The sequence below is a fragment of the Trachypithecus francoisi genome, unplaced genomic scaffold (genome assembly GCF_009764315.1).
Source record: "Trachypithecus francoisi isolate TF-2019V2 unplaced genomic scaffold, Tfra_2.0 Lachesis_group10, whole genome shotgun sequence".
NCBI classification, from domain to species: Eukaryota; Metazoa; Chordata; class Mammalia; order Primates; family Cercopithecidae; genus Trachypithecus; species Trachypithecus francoisi.
Genome location: NW_022681455.1, coordinates 100281144 through 100288360, shown reverse-complemented (window position 1 = coordinate 100288360; position 7217 = coordinate 100281144). Strand labels below are relative to the sequence as shown.

The 7217-nt window shown below is 40.5% G+C and overlaps 1 pseudogene across 1 annotated transcript; it reads left to right on the top strand.

Annotated features, from left to right (window-relative positions):
• The first annotated feature begins 1090 nt into the window (after positions 1–1090).
• Positions 1091–2811, top strand: LOC117087890 (annotated as a pseudogene). The gene has a single exon (XR_004438938.1). The product of XR_004438938.1 is annotated as a tripartite motif-containing protein 44-like (transcript).
• Positions 2812–7217: the final 4406 nt, after the last annotated feature.

The following is a 7217-nucleotide window of genomic DNA, read 5'->3' as shown; positions in this document are numbered from 1 at the left end:
GAGAACAAACACTTAAGAATCCAAACACCACCACTGTTCACCGGGAAAGTAATTATCGTTGTTTGAAAAATTAACCTGGGTGATATCAGCAACATGACAGAAGAGTAGGCTCTGGACTCTCCCTCTAGCTACAGATACACTGAATAAACAGCTACACATGGATCAATACCTCTAAGAGAAATCCATAAACTAGTTGAGAGTCTCCTGTACACTTGGTAAATAAGAAAACTATTCCACATTGACATGGGTAGAAAATGGGTAAGACACACACTTTTGTCATAAATCTCATTCTCAGCACAGCACCGTACAACTGGGAGGGAATCCTCAACTCCAAGCTTCTCCCTGAGGAGCAAAGAGTGTGTTGAGACTACACATCTAGCACTACAACTTTTATCATTGCTACCCAAGGGACTGGCTCCAAGCCCACTCACCTATCTCTGAATGAGGTTCAGCATTTACCAGTCTCCATGGACCACAAAGAAACAAGAGGCGGCTTTAAACAGCTGCACAGAACTTTCCTTGCCTTTTCCTCCTAGCTCATCACTGCGCAAGCAAGCAATAAAGCTGAACTCTCAGCTTCTCCCTGGAAGAGGTTAGACCACACATTCAATGTCCTGACTTTTCTAGCTGCTTCCAGAGGATCTGGCTTCTAACTTGCCTGTCTCCAGGAACTGACAGGGCAAGAAATCACCAGTTTGCTTGAAATTGAATGGGTATGTGGACTCTTCCTGTGGCCTAGAGGTTGAACAGGCATGTGAGCACTTCCCTTGGCTCCTCCCTTCAGCTCATTCCATTGATAAAACCAAGAATGCAGCTTCTCACCGTAAGGAACTGAGCTACACATCATTTGCTCCAACTTTTCTAGCTGCTACCCAAGGACTGACCTCTAACTTGCCTGTCTCTGAGAACTGATGGGGCCCAGCATTTGTTAGGTCTGTGGGGGACAGAGAGCAAAGCAGTGGTTTGAAATTGCATATGGTCTGAAGGAGAATGCAGACATTTGCCACAATTCTTCTCCATGCTCACTACAAACAGATGATAAAGTTCAACTCCTAGCTTCTCGCTGATGAAAGAAGGAATTGGGAGAGCGGAGCAGGCCGAGCAGGCAGAAGGCTCTTTGCTGCTCCGCCCGGGCAGGGGCTGCCCCGGCCCCAGGTCGCGCTTCGAGACGCGGCGCGGTCCAGGCGGGCGGCGACTCCCGAGGAAGGGACCCGAGGCGGGAGGAGGAAGTGAGGAGGCCGCGCAGAGGGAAGGCCGCGAGCCCTGAGGCCCCGAGGCCTTGACGGCGTCACAGCACTCACATGGCCTCCGGAGTGGGCGCGGCCTTCGAGGAGCTGCCTCACGACGGCACGTGTGACGAGTGCGAGCCCGACGAGGCTCCGGGGGCCGAGGAAGTGTGCCGAGAATGCGGCTTCTGCTACTGCCGCCGCCACGCCGAGGCGCACAGGCAGAAGTTCCTCAGTCACCACCTGGCTGAATACGTCCACGGTGCCCAGCCTGGACCCCGCAGCTGACGGAGAGGGGGCGGGGAAGGAAGAAGCGGAGGTCAAGGTGGAGCAGGAGAGGGAGATAGAAAGCGAGGCAGGGGAAGAAAGTGAGTCGGAGGAAGAGAGCGAGTCAGAGGAAGAGAGCGAGACAGAGGAAGAGAGTGACGATGAGAGCGTTGAGGAGAGTGAAGAGACAGCGAGGAAGAAATGGAGGATGAGCAAGAAAGCGAAGCCGAAGAAGACAACCAAGAAGAAGGGGAATCCGAGGCGGAGGGAGAAACTGAGGCAGAAAGTGAATTTGACCCAGAATAGAAATGGAAGCAGAGAGAGTGGCCAAGAGGAAGTGTCCGGACCATGGGCTCGATTTGAGCACCTATTGCCAGGAAGATAGGCAGCTCATCTGTGTCCTGTGTCCAGTCATTGGGGCTCATCAGGGCCACCAACTCTCCACCCTAGACGAAGCCTTTGAAGAATTAAGAAGCAAAGACTCAGGTGGACTGAAGGCGGCTATGATCGAATTGGTGGAAAGGTTGAAGTTCAAGAGCTCCGACCCTAAAGTAACTCGGGACCAAATGAAGATGTTTATACAGCAGGAATTTAAGAAAGTGATTGCCGATGAGGAGCAGAAGGCCCTGCATCTAGTGGACATCCAGGAGGCAATGGCCACAGCTCATGTGACTGAGATACTGGCAGACATCCAATCCCACATGGATAGGTTGATGACCCAGATGGCCCAAGCCAAGGAACAACTTGATACCTCTAATGAATCAGCTGAGCCAAAGGCAGAGGGCGATGAGGAAGGACCCAGTGGTGCCAGTGAAGAAGAGGACACATGAAGGCTTGCTACCCCCAGTGGAAAATCATCCCCTCCCCTTGTGTGTATGTGACAGTGTGTATGTAACGGCTTCTGATTTCTGTGAAAGCTGCTCAGCAACAAACGTACTTCCACCAGATGTGTCCCCAGATCCACAGCAGGCACATATCTCTCCAAGGGATGACCAGTTTTATGCTTACTGACTGTGTGCTTCTCATCCTCTGGTTGTGGTAGGTCAAGGAAAAGAGCCCGTTTGATCCACCAGGAGCAATTAAGAAGGGTCCTTCAGGTAATCCCTCAGTGGCTGCTTTGAACTTACTCAGGAAAACCAGCCCCCATAATATGTATTACCAAACAGTATCGCTTTGTTAGGAAGGATCTGGAATAATCTTGAAGGAAAGTCAGAGTTTTCTCCCTGCCTATTAACAAAAACCCAGTTTTGTTCATACTGAAGGGTGAAATAAATGAGAGCAAGGTAGGGCCACATTGACTCATGTGGCAGTCCCTAAAAGTCCAAAAAAAAAAAAAAAAAAAAAAGGAATTGGGCCATGCATCTAGCACCTCAACTTTTCTGTCTGCTACTCAAGAAACTGGCTTCTGTCTCACCTGTGTTGGTGCACTGATGGAATTTGGCATACTCTCGTTTACTGGGAGCTACTAAAAACAAAGGCAGTGGTTTGGACAAGCACCAAAGAAGGCAAACACTTGGAAGAAGGCAAACAGAATCTCTGTCTGGGCTGATTGGCGAGGTTCATCTTCTGTACAAGGCAGTCTGTAAGGAGGGGCAAAGACAGATATTTTATCTAATGTGTAGAAACCAAAGAAAGAATTAAGGAAACTAAAAAAATGGGAAAATATACTCCAAACAAAAAAAAAAAAAAAACAAGATAAATCTCCAGAAACCAATCCCAAAAAATGGAGGCATGTAATCTATCCAACAAAGAATCAAAATAACTGTCATAAAGGTGCTCACTAAAGTCATAAGAGCAATGAATAAACAAACTGAGAATTTCAACAAAGAGACAGAAAAAACTTATTTAAAGTACCAAGCAGAAAACAGAGCTGAAGACTATAATAACTTAATTAAAAATGCAGTAGAGGAGTTTAGCAGCACACTCAGAAGAGAAGATGAGTGAACTAAAAATCACCCAGTCAGAGAAGCAGAAAGGAAATAAAAATGAAGAATAAAGAGTAGAGAAAAATAAAGAATAACGACAACTTAAAGGACTTATGGGACACTATAAATAGACTAATATACACATTATGAGAGTTCCACAAGGACAAGAGAAAGTAAAAGAAGCAGAAAGCTTAATTAAGAGTTAATGGTAAAAAAACTTCCCAAATCTGGAGATGGAAATAAACAAACAGATCCAGGAAGCCCAAAAGACAACAAATAAGATGAATCCAAAGAGACCCACATTGAGACACCTTATTATTAAACTGTCAAAAAATAAACACAAAAAGAATTTTGAAAACAGCAACAGAAAAGTGACTAGTTTTATATAAGGGAATATCATTAGACTAGCATAGAGTATTTCAGTAGAGAAATTGAAGGTTAGATGGGAATCAGATGAAGTATGTGAAGTGTTGAAAGCACTTTAAGCAAGTAGTATTTATCCCTGCAATGCAGTTAGTTTAACATACACTAATCAACCAATATGATACATCACATAAATAAAATAAAAGATGAAAGCCATATTATAACCTCAATGATACGGGGAGAAATGCTTAACAAAAATCAACATCCATTCATGATAAAAATTTTCAACTAAATAGATATAGAAAGAACTTTTCTCAACACACACACACACACACACACACACACACACAAGGCCATTTAGTGAAAAGTCTATATCTGGCATCACAATCAATGAAGTAAAAGTAAAAGCTTTCTTTCTAAGATTCAGTAGAAGGCAAGGATGCCCACTCCTGTGACTTTTATTTAATATACTACTGGAAGCCCCAGCCAGAAAAATTAGATTAAAAAAACTAATAATAACAGACACCCAAATAATAAAGGAAGACCAAAAAGTCTGTGTTTGCAGACATCATGATTATATATGTAGAAAACTCTAAAGACTCTATTTTAAAAACTGTTGAAATAAATGAATTCAGTAAAGTTGCAGGATATAAAATTAAAATACAAAAATGAGTAGCATTGTTTTTAACATCAACAGTGCACTATTTAAAAGGAAATCAAGAAAACAATTACATTTACAATAACATCAAAAGTAACAAAATATTTAAGGAATACATTTAGCCAAGGAGGTGAAAGACTTGCATAATGAAAACTATAAAACATTGATGAAATAAACTGAAAAATAAATAAATAAATTGAAAGACATGCAGTATTTATGGATTAGAATTAATTTTGTTAAATGTCCACACTTACCAAAGCGATCTACAGATGCAATGCAATCTCTGTCAAAGTTCTAATGGTATTTTTCACAGAAATAGAAAAAAACAATCTGTTCTGGAAAAACTTTCAAACCATGTTTTTCCTCTGCTCTCCTACCACCATAACAACAATCAACACAGAAAACTTCTGTGATCCCAAAATATATGAGGATTTCTCCTCACCAGCAAGTAAGCAATCAATTGTGCAGTGGATACCAGCACAATTCAATTATGACACTATCTGCCTAGAGATAATGTCAGACCCCAAAGGTTCACGGCTAAGTTCCCAGGACTCCCCATAATTGCTGCACTGCACCATCCTGACACCAGTCGTCAAGTCTGGGCCTCTGGAACTTCTGACAGACTGGCTTCAAGTTGAGTTTCCCATAACCCCCTTTTTGTGTACAATTAATTTGCTGGAGTGGCTCCTAGAACTCAGGGAAACACTCACTTACATTAACCAGTTTATTACAAAGGATACAGATGAAGAGATGGGTAGGGCGAGGTACAGAGGAAGGGGCACAAAGCTTCCATGCCCTCCCTAAGCATGCCAGTTTCCAGGAATATTCACGTGTTTAGCTGTCCACAACTCTCTGAACCATGTCCTTTGGGTCTTTTATGGAGATGTCATTGCTTGACCATGATTGAAGCATGGACAACCATGTCAAAATGTGATTGGACAAAAAGGGTACGATCTAAACCCAGCAAGGCCTGTCTGTACAGATTCTTCTTGGTCTCTCTGTTTAGCATTTCTTTTTCCAAAGTATGAGCAGGATATTTTCTGGAATAAGGGTCTTATGCCTCAAAATCAGATTAGAGTCTTACCTTAGGCAGGTGAAAAGAGGGAAGGATAAGGTCAGAGAGACAGAAAGAAAGAGAGATTCTATTTCCTGAGGCCTGCTCCTAAGACTTAAAGCACCCAAACATTATAACAAAATATTGTAACAAAGGCAATGGGTGTTATGAGCCAGGAAACATGGACAAAAAACTGTGTATACATATATATATATATATTATATATATATAATCACCTAATATCACACAGTAGTATAAAATTCATATGGTACCACAAAAGACCACAGGTAGTCAAAGTAATCCTGAACAAGATTAACAAAGCTAGAGGCATCATGCTTTTTTATTTCAAACTATATTATAAAGTTATAGTGATTGAAATAGTATGTATTGGCATACAAACAGACACAAAGACCAGCAGAATGGAGAGCCCAGAAATAAATCCATGCATATTTGATAAATAAGTCTTTCACAAGGGCACCAAGAATGCATAATAAGGAAAAGACAACCTTTGCAATAAATGACGTTGAGAAAACAGGGTCTCAACATGCAGAAGAATGATATTGGAGTCTTACATCACACTATACATAAAAAGCAACTCAAAATAGATCAAGGACTTAAATGTAAGACCTAAAACCATAAAACTCCTTAGAAGCTAACATAAAAGAAAACATAGAAAAACTTAAGAGAAAGATCCTTTCACATAAATCTTGACAATGATTTTTTGGATACGACACCAAAAACAGGTAACAAAAGCAAACAAACAATTGGGACTATATCAAACTAAAAATGTATACACAGCAAAGGAAGTAATTAACAGAATGAAAAGGCAAGCTACAAATTGGGAGAAAATATTTGTAAAACATACATTTAATAAGGAGTTAATATCTAAAATATATAAGGAATTCATACAACTCAAAAACACAAAAACACATAACCTTATTTAAAAATAAGCAAAGGATCTGAATAGATGTTTCTCAAAAGAAGACACACATATGATCAAAACGTATAAGAAAAAGTGCTCAACATCACTAATCATCAGGACATGTAAATCAAAATGACAATGCGATAACACATCACTCTTGTTAGAATGGCTATTATGAAAATGTCAAAATGATAGTGTTGGTGAGTATGTAGAGAGAAAGGAATCCTTTTACACTTTTGGTGGGAGTGTAACTTGGTATGGCCATTACAGGGCTTTTTTTAAAAAATTAAAAATGGATTGAGCATATGATGCAGCAATGCCACTACTGAGTATATATCCAAAGGATATGAAATCATTTTCTCAAGCATGATGTCTGCAATCCTATGTTTATTGCAGTATTATTCACAATAGCCACGATAGGGAATCAACTTAAGTGTCCACTGACAGATGAATGAATAAAGTGAGATCTATATATATGTTCACAGACAGTTCAGTCTTAAAAAATAAGGAAATCTCATTATTTGCTACAACATACAGAACATTATATTGAGTGCAATAAGCCAAACACACAAAGATAAATACTATATGATCTCACTTATATGTAAGAGAAGTATTCACTTTAGCATGAAACTAAAGGGAAGTATATGTTATAAACAACAATACTAAGAACATCATTTTAAACATGTCTTTGGTAACTTTAAGACAAAACCATTTGGATTAGTTACTAGAAATGTCATTGACCAAAAGTAGGTACTTCTAACTTTGATGTATAGTGCTGTCTACTTCTCCACAAAAATGTAAA